Raw genomic sequence first — 20,522 nt, forward strand, 5'->3', positions numbered from 1 at the left:
TTATTTTGGGTGGGAGAGGGACTCTTTTGCTATGTTACCCAGACTGGCCCCTGAAGTCCTGGGCTTAAGCAACCCTCATACCTCAAACTGTTGATTAGCAGAGACTGCAGTTACTGGCCACTGTGTCTGGTTCCTCTTTGCTTTTGATCTTGTCATGCCTCTCATATGCTCCTCATTTTTGAGATGATGTCTGATTACCTTCCATACTGATTCCAGTGTTGTTTCAAGGATCAAATGAACAAACAAAATGTTATATAAATGTGTAGGCATTTTGTAAATATAAAGCAATATCATGACTTGAATTTAACTTAGCTACAGTCATTCAACATGATGCTACTAGCCACACAATGTGGCCCAGTAGTTATGTGACTGGAAAGACTCTGTAGTTTCTGTCCTAAGAATGATTTCTGATGATTGGCTCTCTGATAATTGTTACACTATGATATTTGCAAATGTGATGTTCCCACCTATACGAGACTCACCTGTATTGATGTTTCTGTGCATGAGGGTCTTATCATTCCTTAAAAAGGGTCAGATGAAGCAGAAGTGGATCTCAGAGACTGTCAGGGGCAACTCAGTTCTTCCACCTCAAATCTTTGTTGTAGGTGAGAGACTGATGAAATGGGATACTAAGTGAAGGAGCCCCTGTCCCTCTCACTTCCTCTCCTAAGGGAGAAACCCTGGAGTTAGGCACACTGAACTTTCATACTAGAATCAGAGACTCTTTGCACTGGAAGAAGCCTTAGACAATCTCTTATGGGATACCCACCCTCTTCCCATTTCTTATTTCTTGAGTATAGTTTTGTTACAAATGAATACACTGTCCAGTATGGGGAAAAGAAGGAAAACTGTACATAGTGTGCTGTATCAGACTTTGTTGCAGGAAATTGGATTATAAAATGCTATAAGGCATCCTTGTGTGTGACATGCCTTCCTGAGTGTGATGTGCCTCTCTGTCCTTTATGTGGTTGATCTCATTTAATTCTGGTAAATTCCCATGATGTAAATACTGTGATTATACTAAAGATGAGGAACTCAAGGCCTAGAGAAGTTGACTAATCACCCCAGGGCACATATGCAGTTACTAAGTGAAACTATTGGGACTTTTCACCTCTCAAAAGAAGAAAAGGGGAAGATATTGGGACTGAGAGTCGAATTTTGAGTCACTACCTGTATGACCTTGGCAAGTCACTCCAGTTCTGTTTTATCCTCTGTAAATTAAAGAATCATACTCAATTAGTACTCTGGTTCCTTCCTGGATTTATGTTCTACTGACATCTGTGCAATTATTTGTGATCACTCAAAAGTGGAATTACACGTGTTTAGTTGCTCAGAAAAATAAAAATACGAATAGAAATAGAAAGTATGGAGGTGTTCCCAAATCACAGAAATGACAAAGGAAAGGCCACTTTCTGCTACTTGGCAAAGCTGAGTGTTGCTGCCACCTAGTGCGTAAAAGAAGCATTGTTTTAATGCAAGATCAGATTCTTCTATGGAGGCCCATTGAAAAATGCCATAAATCATCTAGTTAAGCAGATAACTTATGGGATTTCACTGGTACATTAATACCACAGTGTTTAATTCATTCATTATATTCAAGCCAATATGTTTTCCTTTGAGCCAATGGGATTGGGAGAAGACCCACTCTGGGCAGTGTTAAATAGACATGATACATCTTTGGACTTCTCCAAACATCTGCTCATACTGTGTCCTTTCTCACTGGTCCTCTTCCTCTCCTATCTAGAATCCCAGAATCCTATGTGGTCTGAGAATGAAGGAATCACCCTCAGAGAATTTCTAGGGCAGCCAGGTTCATTCGACAGAAGAAAACTGATTTGACTGAGGTTGTGCAGATAGTTAACAAAGGCAAAGTTGCTTGTAGACTGATTCCAGAACCCTTAAGACTGGTCTGATAAAACCTGCCTATAATGAATGAAATTGGATATTTACCAAATCTTTTTCACAAGAGAATATTGCTCCTGGGTCTGTGACAAGAGTAGGAAATGTGTCAATGATATGAACATATTTAAAGGAAGCCAAGTTATTCTGGTAGGGAGGAATGGGTGGTCAGTCTAGGAACCTGGAGAAAGTTGAGTGGAGCTGCAGGCACTAGAAACACTCTATGCCCCTTTGGAAGAAGGGTTTGCTTGCTCATGCTCATCTGAACTCACAGCAGCTTGGAGCTGCATGTCAAGGCCCCAGTCATCTGATCTCAAACTTCATGTGATACATTTTCACCCCTGGGGGAGTGCCCAGGGTTCTCATTGCCCCAGGTGGAATCTTATACTTTTCTCTGCTATTAGGAAAGAATATCAGAAGTGAGAGTGAAAAACGCAAAAGTAATTGTGGGATAATACAAATCTTCTAGATTCTTCTAGAAATATCCTAGATTTCTTCTACTTTTTTTTAGAAAAAATCAAAAGCTTTTATTGTAATTATAATAAATGACTTAAAACAAACTGGCAGTCCCAAAAGCTCAGGAGGCTGAGGCAGGAGGATGGCAAGTTCAAAGCCTGTCTCAGCAAATTAGTGAGGCCCTATGTAACTTAGTGAGGCTCTGTCTCAAAATAAAACATAAAAAGACCTGGGGAAGTGTCTCAGTGGTTAATTGCCCTTGGGTTCAATCTCTGGTACAAAAACAACAACAACAAACTAGCAACCCCTAGTTGAGATGATCTACTTAATCTCGACTCTTGACTCTGTACAGTCAATAACCCTGGTTAATAAGAACAGCTGTTATCATCAAGGACATCCATTGTGTCCAGTGCTTTGCACTCATTATCTCATATATCTGACAATAACCCAGTGAAGTAATGATTGCTGTGATACCCATTTTACAGTGGAGTAAGTTGAGGCTCAGAGAGCAGTTTCCCTGAAGTCACATAGCTCTTGCTGGTCATATCAGTTCTTAATCTTCCTGGATGTCCTAATACAAGGAAGCAGGAGGTGAGTGTATTTTCAGGCTAGAGAACATGCATCTTTCGGTCTCTAGGAGGAGATTACTCCTTGCCATCCCCAGACCGCGATGTAAATGAATGCGTACGTAGTCCAGCATTACAGCTTCTCCTCAGGGAATGACGGATCAGCTTGGTAGGCTAGTTGCCTGTAGGGGGAGAGATTACCTCGGGAAAACATTTTGTCTAATGTACAAGAAAATTTTGCTGCCTGGGGGGTGGAGCAGGAGACAGACTGTAGGAGGATAGGTGACTAATTAGTGGAAAGAATTTTTGATTATCTGTTGCCTCAGTTTATCAGAGCAATTGCTTCTCTCTGTTAACATGGATAATTAAGACTTAACCATGTAGTCAAGTAACCCAAATCTTCCTCCTTCAAACACAAAATTCTCTTCAATAATAAATAAGCATGTACAGAATTATTCACTGAAAGGAATGGACTTCCTTCTGGTGTTTTCTGTTAAATACAACCCCCTGTTCCTCTTCCTCCCATTGAATTACTAATTAGATGAAAAGGTTCCTTAAAGAAGTATCTATTTCTCTATCTATCTATCTATCAATCATTACATATCTATGTAATATGAAACTAATATGCACTACAATGATTTTACTCTTCCTTCTACTCCACTTCTCCTTGACTTTTTTTTTTTTTTTTTGGTTTTTTAGGCTAAGCATATATACTGAAACAAATTTAACCTTTAATTTAACCTTTTATATTTTTTCTTTATAATTTTTTGGTACTGGGGATTGAAGCCAGGGGAGCTTTACCACTGAGCTACACCCCCAGCCCTATTCATTTTTTATTTTGAGGCAGAGTCTTTATTTAGAGTCTTGCTAAGTTGCTGAGACTAGCTTTGAACTTTCAATCCTCCTGCCTCAGTCTCTTGAATCCCTGGGGTTACAGGTGTGAGCCACTGCAGCTGGATCCCTGTAGTTTTTTAAAGACAGAGAAAAATAAAGACATTTATAATATGTAAACAGGAAATATTTGAACACAAGCTGAGAAGCTGTTAAAAAAGAGGAAGTGAGTCCTGGACTAAAAGGAAGTTTTGTGTTCAGAGGGTTATCACAAGGGAAAAGGCAGAGTTAAAGAAAAAATAGAGGACTCATCTCATGCCTAGATTCCACGTGTTCAGACTGGATGATAAGCAGAATTTTCAATTGTTTCCTAAAGTATGCCTGAGGTACAAGAAGATACCATTTACCCCCCCAAGAATTGAGAGAATGTCTTATTTACCATTAGTTTCTTCCATGTTGTCTAGCCTAGCACTGGGTATGTTTTAGGTACTCAAGTATATATTTGGGAGTGAAAAAGAGCTTTGCAATCAGGTATCAGGCTTTGAGAATCAAGTTGTGTTTTTTAAAAACAACAAAAGAAATGAGAAACTATGGAGACTTCATTTCGGAGTGTGAAGGGAAGATTGTAAAGATAGTAAATGTTCTCATTTCATTTTATATGAGTCATAACTGTGATAATGCAGCACATATGGGCAGTGTCTCAGTGACTTGTCACAGCTCCTTGACAATCTAACTGTCTACCTTTATTGTGCAAGTGACTCTAAAATAATTTTTAAAAAGCTTCTTCTCTGTATGTGTGTGTGTTAATTCAGAAAAGTTGGTATTGAAAAAAATTTTTAGAATTAGTGCATTTCTTCCTATCAGAAGTCTGTGGTCAGTTCTGTGATGTGGTGTGTGACAAGTTCCAAAAGAGTCCCCCTTTTCTCCCTAGCTCTTCCATCCCTTTTTCTCTAAGCATGTGACTGCTACTTAAAATCCTGGGGTTATTGTCTCTAGGTGGCTTCTGCTGAAATCATGTTTTGGGGAAGAAGGGGGTAGGGTAGAAACTAGCTGAAACTTTGCAAAGGAACATTTATTATGCACCAGGCATAGTGCTAGCAAATAAGCACATTAAAAGATGCTATGCTCACCATTATTAGTCATTAGGGAAATGCACATTAAAACCACAGTGAGAACCAGGCACGGTGGCACGTGCCTGAAATCCCAGCAGCTTCAGAGGCAGAAGCAGGAGGATTGCAAGTTCAAAGCCAGCCTCAGTATCTTAGCGAGGCCCTAGGTAACTTAGCAAGACCTTGTCTCTAAATAAAATATAAAAAAGTGCTGGGGATGTGGCTCAGTAATTAAGGGTCCCTGGGTTCAATCCCCAGTAACACACACACACACACACACACATGAAACCAAAAACAACACAGTGAGATTTTGTACGCCTATTAGAATGACTAAAACAAAAACAAAGACAAAACTGATAATATCAAATGCCAGCAAGGATGCAGAGTATCTGGTCCACTCATATATTTCCAGTGAGATGAGAAATGTTCAACCAAAGTGGAATGAAAACGTGTAATAGTCTCCTTTCTAGTGTGGAACTTTCTTTGCCAGGGACTAAAAAAAGGTATAAGCAAGTCCGGACAGGGCCAGGAACTAAAAATAGTAGTGTTCATGTGTTGTGTGGTGAGTAAATCAGTCAAAATGAAGAACTTGGAAGACTTAAGTTCGTGATCTCAACCTGAAACCTTGTGCAAAAAGAAGAGTTTAGCTACTAATATTGTTATTAAAATTGCATGCTTCTGGAAAATACTTTCACCATTGACAGAATACCTACTGCTTCCAAAGGTAGGATATTTTTATTTCTTTACTTCCCTCTTTGTAGAGCATTGTAGAATGGGGGGTAGATATATATCTAGTGTAATTTGTCTCCTTTTGTAGGTGGACCTGGTGAGGGCCTGAGGGCCAGGGGGGAAAAGAAAGAGAGAGAGAGAGAGAGAGAGAGAGAGAGAGAGAGAGAGAGAGAGAGAGAGAGAGAGAGAGACCCAGACCTCAGGCTCCATGGTGCCCAGTGCAATGCAGTGTCTATATCATGCTGCTTTCATGCTGCCTTTTAGTTATCAGGTTTATGTATAGATTTCCAGGATTGGTGACTCTTGGAGAACATCTTGTGATAAGGGGATGCATGTGGTCACAGGATTTACTGTACCTTTCACAATCAATATTGATGACTTCCCCTCATTAATGGCTTCTGCTTTCAGCAAGAGTAGGGCACTTTCCCAAGTCTGTCATTTCCCCAATGACTATAAATTACAGCCAAGGCCCCTCTTATCTCCACCTGACTCAAATCACTCTCCTGGCTCAGGAGCTCCAGGCAGCTTACTGCACAGATGTTACCATAGTTGTGTTTGCCTGAGTACCTGCCAATTTGGTTAATATAGGCAAATAAACTTGTGCTCTCTGCCTTTTGCTTCTGAAGGGGACCTGTCTGGAGTTAATTGAAATAAGGAACATTAAATAATCTAAATAAACATACATTTTTATTACACAGGACAACTAAAGTAAGCTGAAAAGTAATCTAAAGTGGTAACTACTATATATAAGCAGGAGTCTGAATTGCTCATTGAGAAGTCATTTTGGGGGCTTAGAAAATGACCAGTGATCATCTAATCAATGATATTGCCATCTGTTTGATTTCATTCTGGCCAGTTTGACTGAATACCATCAACCAGAAAACAATCCATCTGACTATGGTCATTTCTAATAATTGTGACAGAATCGATTGAGGACTTATTCAGTTATGGAAACTGATGTGTTTTGTATGGTTTTGATAGTTAGGAATTTGGAAACCTCATCCCTCTTTAAATGATTCAAAGGTTCCATTCTCCTTTGTAAATAACAAACAAATCTGCCTGAAGGCAGAAGATTTATACGATGTTATCTATTACTTCTATAATGGAACCACTGGACACTTTGAAAATAAACTTCCTCTTAATTTCACGTCCTCCCTCATCTATGAGATGGCTTTAGTATCTACATCCTTTTCCACCTAAAACATTCCATGACACCTAACATTTCCCAGCACATACAGGGGCCTATTCAAATGAGAGATCTTTAATTTTATCTGGAATAGAACAGGTTCTCTCCCACTCTTCTCTCACTCTACACACACACACACACACACACAGACACACACACACACACACACACACACATTTGTCTAACACAGTGCCTGATGGAACTCAGTGGTGGAATTAGTGAATTGGTTAAACAAAATACAAGGAAGCCCTAACTTCCCATATTTTGTGTGATGTTTGGGGTCACATGTGTCATGCTTCAGTTAACTCTCTAAGCCTCAGGGAGGATAGGCAGGAAACAGAAAACAGAAAACTGAAAAGGAGGAGGCAATCAGGGAGTAGTCAGTAAACATTAGAATGAGCAAGTGATAATAATAACTGCCCTTTCCTAAGTTGCAGCCTTTGTGCTTGATGTTTTTCCATATATTATCTCAGTTCTTCCTCATAATATGTCTGTGTGAGAGGGTATTTATGTTGTGGAAACTATAGATGAAGTTGGTATAGAACTTGCCAATGTCCCCACAGTAGTCCAAGGAACTCAAACTCCAGTTTTTTCTGTGTTCAGTGTCAGAACTCCCTTTTAACTCTACACTACTAGCTGGAAGAAAAGTCTAGAAACATACAGAGCCACCTGTGAGAGAGGGGTCAAAGTGCTTCCAGGATGCACTTTGTTCTGTTTCTAGGGAACTAGGTAGAAGACATTTGTTTGATTATTGGGCAGGGAACCTGTGGGAGCAGGATCCCACCATGAGTAGGTGTGGATGCAGGGTGCTGGCCAGGGAAGGACCAGAGTGGTAATAGATACAAATATTCAGCCCTGAGGAGAACTCCACACTGGCTTCTCAGTGTGGTAAACCTGGACTTTGCAATGCCATTGGCTCTCTCATTTGTTCAAGGAGCCCTGCTAAGTCAAGAAGTCTTTTCAGCAATGTGGCTGGGTGGCATGTTCTACCTGCTGCTGATGGCTCACAGGTGTAAGCCATGTGTCAAGGGAATGAGCGACCAGACTTCTAAGTTGTAACCCAGATAAGCTTCCCAGCTCCAACCCTGCCCTGCCCTAAATTCTGGATCAGTGGAAACAATAGTGGCAGCTCAGAAAACAGGCAGCCTTCATCCTGGCACTGAGTTACAGAGCACATCATCATTATACATGGAATCAGTAACATCTGTCTTTCCTGGCCCTTATTTAACTTATTCTTCTTATGAAGCCTCTCCACGTTCCCTTTCTGTAACTACTGTAAATGATGCAAAAGAGGAGCAAGAGACAGAGACAGAAAGAGTGAGGGAGAATTAATTTACCACTGGGTGAAATGAAAATGTACCAAAGTGTAATGGAATTTCATTAACTTCGGAAATGATGATGAATGCTGTCCAAATAATTCTTACTAATGCATAATTCACAGCTGAAAATAGAGCCAAATTCTCCTAAAAAGCACATCCATTTATGCCCCCAAATTAATTTGGTGTGTTATTCAGGGTGGTTGACAGGATAAAAGATCTACTATGAAATGTAATCATCTATTAAGATTGGGAATCTATGAGTCTTTCCAGTTTAGTAGATGATGGTAGCTGATAACAAGTGGCACCTTGAGAGGCAGACACCCACAGTCCTCATTCTCATAATTTGAATCTCCCTAAAGACATAATTTCAGACATAACCACAGAGAAGTTTGGATGAGCTTTGAGATCTCCATAGCAACCATGGCCCGATTCATATATATCCCCAAAGCAAATTAAAATCAGTTTCAAAAGATTTAAATGGGGTCAGGAAAAGGCCCATACATTTTCTGACTGGTAACACCATCATTAATTAATCAATATTGTAAGTTTGTATAATATGTAAATTTTATAGAGCCTATATTATATACATTTACATATAATTAGGCTGAGAGATTTTGAAATATCTTTTTCATTTTGTGTAATATGTCTATCCTACTCCACAAACTCTAAGTGACATTTTGCACTTAATGTCTCAAGACTATGAGCTTTTAACTCATCTCTTCATAAAATCCGTATGTGCTTTTTGTATACTCAGGAGAGTGGTAATGGGAGAGAGACCTTTTCACCTTTAGATCTGACATGAACTCCACCCATGGTTGGCAGAAAGAAGAATATTATTAAGTAGGAGGTCAGCCATTGGCTCAGATTCCACCAGTGGCAATCTGTAGCTTATGAGGCCACTCAGCACCATAAGAAAACCATGGATCTTCCAACCATGAATCTTTCAGCCTTTACAGAAGGCTTTGTTAAGTTATGTGAATAGTAAACTAAGAGATGACTTCTGCAACCCAATAAATTCCTTCCCCAGGAAGGAAGCACTATGCTGAAGTGGATGTTATATGTAGAAACATAAACCTTCCAGGGCTCCCTGAGTTTGTAAAGGGTGGGAATCAAGCACAATGGCTAGTGATACAGAGACTGTGATTAAATAGGAAGGTAGCCATTGGCCAGTTCCCATGAATAGGAAATCTTAGCAGAAAGGACATCAATGCCTCACAATGGAGGTAACATGGCCCCTCCCTCCCCAAGTGTCTCTTCAGGCACTCTGAGAGAACTTTTTATGGAGATGTGAAGAGTAATGTCAGGGATAACTTATGTAACCTTCTGATCTCCTTCCCTGGATAGATTGCAGTATTTGGATATAAGGGCCTCATGGGGGAGCATGGAATTCTAGGGTTTGTATTCCTCTTACTGACAGAGATCCTACGATTTGAAATTCTGAGATAATAAATAAACACACTGGCTACTGATGCTGAGGTAGTGATCAAGAAATTGGGCAGCCATTGACTACCTCCCATTAATGGAAAACTTCAGTTCGTGAGGCCATCAATGCCTCAAAATGATGGATTAATGATACCTGTGCCTTCAGTATCCTTCTAGCCAATTAGAAAGAAACTTGCACTGAAAAACAAATAGTAGTATATTAGTAATGTATTACTAATAATATTAGTAATAGAAAGGAAAGCATCTGCAAGACTAAATTCTGACCCTTATTGACTGTACCGTGTAGGAGGTGCAGATGTCATAAAGGAAGCATTTCTTCCTGGAGCCACTCTTATCAATTTTCATGGTACAAAACAATAATTTGGAGCTCTGGGGTGAAGGGAGAACATTGAATGGCCACAAAGTGCCCTTGATTAAGTAGGAGGACAGCCATTGTCCACCTTCCACCAATGGGAAACCTTAGTGGAGAGGCCATCAATACCTCACATAGGAGGCATCTTGGCTCCTTAATGGTAAGGGTTCCTCAGCAACTCAGAGATCACATTATGCAGATGTCTGAAAAGTAATGTCTGTGACATCTCTTGAACCCCTCTAATCTCCTTCTTCTGCGGTAGAGTGCAGGGTATGGGTGTGACTGTGTGACGTGGGAAACTCTACTTTATAAGACCACTCCTATTTGTCTTAATAACCAGATCCTATGCTTTGGGTATATGGGGTGTTTAAAAACACATTGTGTGTGGTGACTGATGATATCACTAAGAAGCAGGGCAGCTACTGGCTGATAAGACACCAATGGGAAACAGTGTTTAGAAATGACATTATGCCTCACATGGGGGCATTGTGATCCTTCTCTTTTGTGGGTCTCCTAATCCTGTGAAAGAAACTTGTGCTGAAATATGAGGTGTATATGTAGGTATTGGTTATGGAAGTGATGACGTCTGTGGCACTCTAAATTCTGTCTTTAGGGAAGGTGCCATGTGTGGAGGTTCAGATATCATCATAGAGGAAGCATTACCTCTTGGGACCACCCCTATCAGTTTTTGTAGTGCAACCCTATGATTTCACATTCTGGGGGTGGTAGGAGACACGAGCACTGGCTAGTCATACAGTGGCCCTGATTAACTAGAAGGTCAGTCATTGGCCTACTTCCACTAATGGGAAACCTTAATGGAGAGACCATCAATCTTCCCAGTGGAGGTGTAGCAACTCCTCTCTCCTTTTGGTCCTTCAGTCAGTTAGAGAAAATCTTTTTCTGAAATGTTTATGGCAATGTGTTATTAATAGATATGGTGTTTTCTGAACCATCTCAAGTCTTTTCCTTGGGGAATGGTACAGTGTGTGATATTGGAGGTATCAATGGATGAGTACTTCCTTCTACAGAACCTGTATTTTTTTAAGAGCCAAATCTCATGATATTAGGTATTGCCATGGAAATCAGCACATTGGCTTGATTAGGTAGGGGGGCTTCCACTGACTCACCTTTCACTAATAGGAAACCTTAAAATAAGGGACCATCAACCCCTCATAATGGATGCATCATGGCTCCTCCTTCACATGGATTCCCTTTTCCCATTTAGAGAGACCCTTATGATGACATGTGAGCAACCAGAGAATGTGTGCCTCCCTATGAACAGCTTCCCTTGGGAAGGAAGTGCCATTTCAGAAGGTTATTTTTTTAAATTAGAGCTTCATAATTATACATAGTAGTTGGGTTCATCCCGACATACTTATATATGCATAGAAATCAATTCAGAAGCCTGTTTTAGGTAGGAGATCACTGAAATCTCTCTTGATTCCATTCCTTTTCTCTCCCTTATCCTCAATTGTCCCCACCCAGTCTCCCTGTTGATATTATAATGTCATGGACTCCTTACATCTCAGCAACCATTGTTACCATTTAATGCCCGTCCCTGTCCCTCTTCCAGACCTAGGCATTCATGTGTGGTCACATTGAAACGACATTCGCCCTATTATCCAGCATATTTTCCTAAGTCTTATCTCTAATTAAGTTTTGCATTCTTCAAAACTTTTTATTACAAAGGAGCCCAGAACAATTCCATGGCAAATATTCAGTATCCTGTGCCACTTGTTTCTTGTCCCTCTGCCCCCTTCCATCGGTCTTATCCACTTTTTCATGGCTCCTCCTCATCATCTCTGCTTCAGACACGTTACTTAGGCTTTGGTGTAAGAACTAGCTCTCTCCCTCTAACTGAAGTGCTTGCTACTTTATCTCTACCCATGCAAATACCACTTACCTTTCAAAGTCCAGGTCCTTGATCACCATTGAAATTTTCTTCCACCCCCTAGTTTAAATGCTCTCCTTGGTTGCTTGAGTGAATTGTAACTCTACAACTGAATCTTCGTCTTACTTCTGGACCAGGTTACCTGCTTAAGTATCTTTTCCCCTTTATACTCTATTGCTTAGTTTGTTTAAAACTTGATTCTATTTAGCATTGAATGAATCCTTCTACACTATCTCCAATTCTCTTTGAAAACAAGTAATCAGTCCATAGATAAATAGTAAATGCATAGTCTTTCTCGGGGAATTCCACCCCTAAACCCTGGCTTAGGGACTCATCTCTGTTACTTGTTCTATGTATCCCACTCATTTGTACCTCTTGTTAGTCAGATCTATTTCTTTTTATGTGCCTTGATTGATGTCAAAGTAATTGCTCACCTGGTTGATAGATGTTGACCATTCTCTGGAATGAGGCTTCTCGTGAATGTTGCAATATCTTTGTTCAGGCTTTCCTGCAGTATGTGAGTTGTCCCAGGGAGTGAGACTGTATTTACACCCTGGCCCATTCCAGACTGCATTATTGTATTGTGATCAACTTACTATGATCTAGGCTGAGCTATGATATACCTGAACTAGGGACAAGTTATATATGAGTATATTTCAATGACTAAACACTTCAAAAGATAAAAGCCCCATATTAATGTATAAGCACAAAGACTGATACAGTAATTATTACCACAAAATTTCCCCAAGATTTTAGATTCACAGTCCCACTGCCATTTTTGTTCATAAAGCACCAAAAGAGGTACTAGGAATACTGACTCAATTACATGGGAATCATCAGAGATTAATTGCTTATTTTGGTCTTTCATTAGACTCAGTAGTCAAGACATACCCTTTTTTTTAGGTGTCACAATAGCAATAGCAAAATATATGAAGAGTTCAATTAGTTTAGTTCTGACTAAATTCAGTAGTTCTCTATGCTATAATAACCCTCGTATTATAAAAGCAACACTTTTGCCAGAGATGTAGCTCAGTGGTACAGCATGTGTCTAACATGCACAAGGCCCTAGGTTCAATCCCCAGCCCTACAAACAAAACAATAATAAAAACAAAACACTCGCTAATATTTAGTTTGTTTCCTAACCTTCTGAAAATCATTGTTGCTTTCTCTTTCACACATCACAGGACATAGTGTTGTCCGTTGCTAAAACATTACAAACCTAGTTTCTTTCTTTTACCTAACAAAGTAAAAACACCTAAGTGTTCATCTCTGTTAAAAGCAAAATAAACAAAAAACTATCTACATACTGCATAGATCTAGAGTAACTCCCTTGAGAAATTTGAATTTAATTGTGTTTATTAATTGTTTACACATAAAGAGTCAACCAAAAAATCTGACAAATAGGACATGCTATTGTAGACTTAAATTTATCCTTCAAAGATAAACTCACAGAAATTAAATCAGTTCAGATGGACTCATTGGTGGTCATAAAGAATAAGTTTTAGACTTATAAACTGACAAAAGAGAAAAGGATAAATATTTATAGTGATAGTAAATATGTGATTTTAGGTTAATCTGACTTCAAAATAAAGATATTTTTCAACCTCAATAGAAACACCTATAAAAATGGATAAGTTAAAGAACTTTCAGATGCTGTTAACTGAGGAAAATAGCTAAAATAAAAGTGGTGCATAGTTAAAAGCACAAAGATCTAGAATCTCAGGATAAAACCTTAGCTGACCACTTGGTTAGCTTTGGCTAAGGTAATTGCTCCTGTAATCACTCAGAAGGGAAAAACCTTAGAGAAATTAAATGAGATCATGGTACTGTCAGAGATAAGCCCCTAATTGGGAAAAAAGATATTGGGAAAATCTGAAGATTTATTGCATAAAAATAATATTTGGCACTGGTGGGATGGCTGACTGGCAGCACCAAATCTTTTAAAATGGAATTCAGCAAAAATTGTCCACGATATTATGCACAATAGAGGAGATAAATTTGTCATGATATGAAACCAACATTGATGGGACTAATTTTTTTTTTTTTGGTACTGGGGATTGAATTCATGGGCACTCAACCAGTGAGTCACATCCGTGGCTCTATTTTGTATTTTATTTAGAGACAGGGTCTCACTGAGTTGCTTAGTGTCTCACCATTGATGAGGCTGGCTTTGAACTCGCAATCCTCCTATCTCAGTCTCCCACACCACTGGGATTATAGGTGTGCAACAATGCACCCAGCTGTTGGGAGTAATATTTAAAGGTATTGTTGAAGATATTTCCAGAACATCTTCTATCTGCCAGCAATCCTGGTTAACCAGGAAAAGTGGCTCATAGACAGGAACCAAAGCCTTCTGGACCCTTTGAGCAAATGAGCTTCATACAAATACCTCCTTAATAGCTGTAAATATATCTTGTGATTGTTTATGTTCAGAGGTTACAACTCTGTATTGATTTGCTAGGACTGTTGTAAGATAGTATCACAAGCTGGGGAGTGGGTGGTAAACAGAAATATATTGCTAGAAGTCTGAAATAAAGAGGGCAGCAGAGTTGGTTTCTTTAAAGGGTTGTGGAAGGAGGGATCTGTTCTAGACCTCTCTCCTTGGCTTGTAGATGGCTGTCTTCTATTAGGTTTCTTATCAATTTGCCTTTATGTGTGCCTGTGTCCAAATTTTGCCTTTTAGTGAAGATTAGGGCCCACCCTAATGATTTTTTTGTGGTCCTGGGGATTTGAACCCAGAGCCTTGTACGTGCAAGCAAGCACTCTATCAACTGAGCTATATCCCCAACCCCCTAATGATTTTATTTTAACTTAAGTAACTACCTCAGCAAAGAACCTAGTTATAAACAAGGTCACATCCTGAGGTACAGAGGCTAGGCTTCATTCAACATATAAATTTTGGGGGGACAAAATGCAAACTACAATAGGCCCTAGGTATGGAAAAACTAATATTTTGATTTAATTTTCCCAGCCTGGGGAATTCCAAGTTATCTCTCATGCAACAGAACTCATTTTACTGACACTATTGCTAAGGAGCTCTGTAAAGTTCTATCTTTTATCTCCAAACATCACTGTCCTTATTGTCTACAGTCCTCATAAAAAGTAGAAGGAATTAATGGAATTCTAAAACTAAAACTAACAAAGCTGACAGAAACCCCCAAATTTTTGTGGCCTAATGTATTACCATTAACTTTCATGTCTACAAGATCATTGTTCTCTGGGATCTACAAGTTATCTTATGAATTAATTATAGACTATCCTATTTTTGAATTTCACTCTCAATCTTAGATTCTACCACATTACAAGCCAACATGATTTATTAATACAATGGACTCATAAATATCTCTAACTTATCACCAATAGGTACAAAATACATTCCACAATTCCTATTTAAACAGCCTCTCTATGATTTGCAACCTGGAGGGTTAGTCTTCTGGCAAAGACATTAGAGAAACATTGCTCTTGAATCCCAGTGAATAGGACCTTATCAGGTTCTGTTACCAACTGACACAGCCTTAAAACTCCAACATGGTGATGCTTGGATTCATAGTTTTCAATTCAAAAGACATACATAACTTCATGTTCATTACTGCACATCCATCCATTCCATCTGTGGACCTTGGGTTTTAGATTCTTAGGAATCCTCCAGAAGCTGCTGATTTCAGAGGTGGGCAGTTTCCACTCAAGTTGACAAGAACAACATTAATTTTCTGACTCTACAGAAACCCCCTTTTCAGTTCTTTTACTTTTCTACTAATCTTGCCTATTATTCCACTTAGATGCCTTCTAGAATACTAATGTGACATCTTTTATCTCTATCCTATTATTTTTGCCTCCCTATCTACAATTTAAGAAAAAAATAAAACTGTCTTATATGTTTTTCCCATAACCACAGTTCTGAAGTTAACTGATTGCTGAACATGTCACCCCCTGCCTTGCCCTGCTGACAAAAATGTAATAGCTGTTCCTTTAAACACTTCAGGAGGCAGATTCCCTTTTACAGGTGTCTTCTGGTGCTTGTTTTCCTGACAACATAAACCTTAACCTTCAGTCTAGTAAAAAATTATATCGTGAACTCACATCAACAAAATGCTTCTGCTTGAAGTCATTATAATCCTATCAGAAAGATGTAATGAGTCAGGAATGAGCACTCATTTGGGAATATCCTGGTTGTGGTGGTCAGTTTCCTCTCTTCAACCTTCATTGGAGGAACTATTTTACTCTACTTTAGGGATTTGTCCATTTTGAGAGACACAAAGGGCTCCCTTCTACTGTAGTATATGATAATTATACTCTAATAAATTCTATGCTCCGCTAATGGTACTACTTCTTATATATCTCCATATGCACCTTCTTATGTACCTCCTGCATACACTACTATATACTGCATTCTGGGGGTAACTTTTAGGGATTTAAAACCACCATCTTCCTAGTGGCTCATAACTTCTTAAGAAGGACACCGGGCTGGGGAGATAGCTCAGTTGGTAGAGTGTTTGCCTTGCAAGCACAAGGCCCTGGGTTCAATCCCCAGCACCACAAAAAAAAAAAAAGGACACCTGTAGCCTCCAAAATCAGGCAAACGCGCAGGTTATTCAAGAGAACTTTTAAGAGGGATAATCTCTTCCTTCTTTATGCTTAGGCTGTGAGCTGTAGTTCCCACAGTGGGCATACCACAACTCAAAAGGCGTTCTGAAACTTGTTTCTGTCAGGTAGAAGTCAAACAATGTACTTCTGCTCTGGAAGTTGAAGAAACTAGTCAAAATTCATTAGGTAGAATGGCCATGGATAATCATATAGCTCTTGATTTCCTGTTAGCTAGCCAAGGGGGAAGTTGTGTTACAGCAAATATTCCAGTTACATCTATGCAAATACTATAGGGAAAGCATAATAGTTTGTGAGTAGGTTGAACAAAAGCCACCTGGTTGTTTAAAGCAGACCTGGTTGGCTTCATTGCCTGGGTCTTATAATCTAGCTCTTGACTTTGACACCTGTTATGAAGTCTGTTTCTGATCATTGCTTATCTTACAGTAGATTGATGAAATCTTTCCAAAGTCTTTTTATATTGTATTCTTATCATGCAGCCATTTTTATATCAGAGAATGCACAAACTCATCCTGCAGCAAGCAGGAGAGTCTTACCATAGTTCAAGTACAGACTATCTCTAAACAACTTCCTGATCAGCAATGGGGAGACTGGATATCACGGACCAACACCCTCCTGTATGACTTCATCTACCCTTGGCCAAAAGAGATAGAAAAGCAATCTGTCACTTAGGGGCTGGTCTGATGTTCATAGCTAGGCCTCAATTTATTGGTGTAAGCTGGCCAGGCAGTTATAGTGAGAACATGTTATTCTCCTGTGGGACATAATCTCAGAGAATTGTATAAGACAAGATTTTCCTAAGATCATGGTAAAGTAAAACAAAACAAGTCCAGTTCATAAGTTTGTCTAAGCACAGAGAAAAACAAAGTTGGTGTGCAGCCCACAAATGCCAAACATTTTACCTTTCCTGGGTAATACAAGTTACTGTTACAGTTTTTCCACATACAGCTTTCTCCTCATTCTGGCCTGCACCCCCTCTCCAAAGATAAAAAAAGGTACCAAATGATAGAATCTAGAGTGAACTCTTGCTTCCTTAAAGCTTCCCCATCTCACCCAACCAAAACCAAAATCCTGGAATAAAGTTTTCTTACTTCCTCTTACTTAGATGCCCCATAGATGCCCATGGTGTGTGTTTTCCCATGCTGCAACAAGGAAAAAATCCTCTTGTTCTATTAAGATTTGTTCTTGGTAGTCTTTGACTGGGTTGATATAAGAGAACTTTGATGGATGCTAAGAGCTGTTAATGAGACTCATTTCCAAGACCCTGAGGGAAAAGTTTCAGAAAGGTAGACCTTTTCCAGAGAACTAACTTAAGTAAGGTATCTCATACAGTCTTCCAGCTGGCCTAAAGGTTGTGACCTACTTGGATGACCATAGCCTTCTGTCAGAGAATAAGAGGAAGAAGGCTATCATTAGGCTCTGTTAAGATTTGGAGGAAACTAGGGAAGGGTCTTGTTCTTATAGAAGTCTCAAAATGTAGTTGAGTTATGGTTTCTAGTCTACCAAGTCTGCATACCTTCCCCTTCCTCATGTCCTGAGTGCTTTCCATGTCTGGTCTACCAATGTCTCCAGGGTTATCTGAGCAGGCTTTTCCCCTCCTGGTAGTCCTACTACCACTGTTTAGTCTTAAGGACTCTAAGCACTCCATTCTTGTGACTTCACTTTTTTTTATTGTAAACAAATGGGATACATGTTGTTTCTCTGTTTGTACATAGAGTCAAGGCATACCATTTGTGTAATCATAAATTTACATAGGGCAATGGTGTTTGATTCATTCTGTTATTTTTTCCTTCTCCCACTCTTCCCACCCTTCTTTTCCCTATATACAGTCCTTCCTTCCTTCCTCCATTCTTGCCCCCCTCCCTAAGCCTAACTCTAACCCTAACACTAACACTTCCCACCCCCCATTATGTGTCATCAACTACTTATCAGCGAGATCATTCGTCCTTTGGTTTTTTGAGATTGGCTTATCTCACTTAGCGTGATATTCTCCAATTTCATCCATTTGCCTACAAATGCCATAATTTTATCATTCTTTATGGCTGAGTAATATTCCATTGTATATATATACCACAATTTCTTTATCCATTCATCAATTGAAGGGCATCTAGGTTGTTTCCACACTCTGGCTATTGTGAATGGAGCAGCTATGAACATTGATGTGGCTGTATCTCTGTAGTATGCTGATTTGAAGTCCTTTGGGTATAGGCCAAGGAGTGGGATAGCTGGGTCAAATGGTGGTTCCATTCCAAGTTTTCTAAGGAATCTCCACACTGCTTTCCAGAGTGGCTGCACTAATTTGCAGCCCCACCAGTAATGTATGAGTGTACCTTTTTCCCCACATCCTCGCCAACACCTGTTGTTACTTGTATTCTTGATAATCGCCATTCTACTTGGGGTGAGATGGAATCTTAATGTAGTTTTGATTCTCATTTCTCTTATTACTAGAGATATTGAACATTTTTCCCTATGTTTGTTGATTGCTTGTAGATCTTCTTCTGTGAAATGTCTGTTCATTTCCCTAGCCCATTTGTCAACTGGGTTATTTGTATTCTTGGTGTAGAGTTTTTTGTGTTCTTTATAGATTCTGGAGATTAGTGCTCTATCTGAAGTATGATTGGCAAAGATTTTCTCCCACTCTGTAGCCTCTTTCTTCGCATTGCTGATAGTTTCCTTAGCTGAGAGAAAGCTTTTTAGTTTGAATCTATCCCAGTTTTATTTCTTGTGCTATGGGAGTCCTGTTGAGGAAGTCTGGTCCTAAGCCGACATGTTGAAGATCTGGATCTACTTTTTCTTCTATAATCTGCAGGGTCTCTGGTCTGATTCTGAGGTCCTTAATCCATTTTGAGTTTAGTTTCATGCACGGTGAGAGATATGGGTTTAGTTTCTTTCTGTTGCATATGGATTTCCAGTTTTCCCAGCACCATTTGTTGAAGAGGCTATCTTTATTCCATAGCATATTTTTGGCACCTTTGTCTAGTATGAGAAAATTGTATTTATTTGGGTTTGTGTCCGTGTCCTCTATTCTGTACCATTGATCTACCTGTCTATTTTGGTACCAATACCATGCCGTTTTTGTTACTATTGCTTTGTAGTACAGTTGAAGTTCTGGTATTGCGATACCCCCAGCTTCATTTTTCCTGCGAAGGATTGCTTTAGCTATTCTGGGTTTCTTATTCTTCCAGATGAATTTCATGATTGCTTGTTCTATTTCTGTGAGGTACATCATTGGGATTTTAATTGGAATTGCATTGAATCTGTATAGCACTTTTGGTAGTATGGCCATTTTGACAATATTAATTCTTCCTATCCAAGAACATGGGAGATCTTTCCATCTTCTAAGGTTTTCTTGAATTTCTTTCTTTAGTGTTCTGTAGTTCTCATTGTAGAGGTCTTTCACCTCTTTTGTGAGATTGATTCCCAAGTATTTTATTTTTCTCAAAGCTATTGTGAATGGGGTAGTTTTCCTAACTTCTCTTTCTGAAGATTCATCACTTAAGTATAAAAATGCATTAGATTTATGAGCATTGATCTTATATCCTGCTACTTTACTGAATTCACTTGTGAGTTCTAAAAGTTTTCTGGTGGAATTTCCTGGTTCCTCTAAGTATATAATCATATCGTCAGCAAATAGGGATAGTTTGAGTTCTTCTTTTCCTATTTGTATCCCTTTAATTTCTTTGGTTTGTCTAATTGCTCTGGCTAGAGTTTCAAGGACGATATTGAATAGAAGTGGTGAAAGAGGGTGTCCTTGCCTTGTTCCAGTTTTTAGGGGGAATGCTTTCAGTTTTTCACCATTTAGAATGATATTAGCCATGGGCTTAGCGTAGATGGCCTTTACAGTGTTAAGGAATTTTCCCACTATCCCTATTTTTTCTGGTGTTTTGAGCATGAAGGGATGCTGTATTTTATCAAATGCTTTTTCTGCATCTATTGAAATAATCATGTGATTCTTGACTTTAAGTCTGTTGATATGGTGAATTACATTTATTGATTTCCTGATGTTGAACCAACCTTGCATCCCTGGGGTGAAACCCACTTGATCATGGTGCACTATCTTTTTAATATGTTTTTGTATGCGATTTGTAAAATTTTGTTGAGAATTTTTGCGTCGATGTTCATTAAGGATTTCTTGTGGG

General features: G+C 39.2%; 1 protein-coding gene across 1 annotated transcript in view; it reads left to right on the plus strand.

Annotated features, from left to right (window-relative positions):
- Positions 1-5,451: 5,451 nt before the first annotated feature.
- The window catches only part of Adgrg4 (adhesion G protein-coupled receptor G4), a 132,607-nt gene continuing 117,536 nt past the window's right edge, over positions 5,452-20,522 (plus strand). Inside the window, exon 1 of the mRNA XM_047537190.1 lies at positions 5,452-5,585. The gene's annotated coding sequence lies outside the window, so the exon portion shown is untranslated. The remainder of the gene's footprint in view (positions 5,586-20,522) is intronic.

Source organism: Sciurus carolinensis, chromosome X (genome assembly GCF_902686445.1).
Source record: "Sciurus carolinensis chromosome X, mSciCar1.2, whole genome shotgun sequence".
Classification (NCBI taxonomy): Eukaryota; Metazoa; Chordata; class Mammalia; order Rodentia; family Sciuridae; genus Sciurus; species Sciurus carolinensis.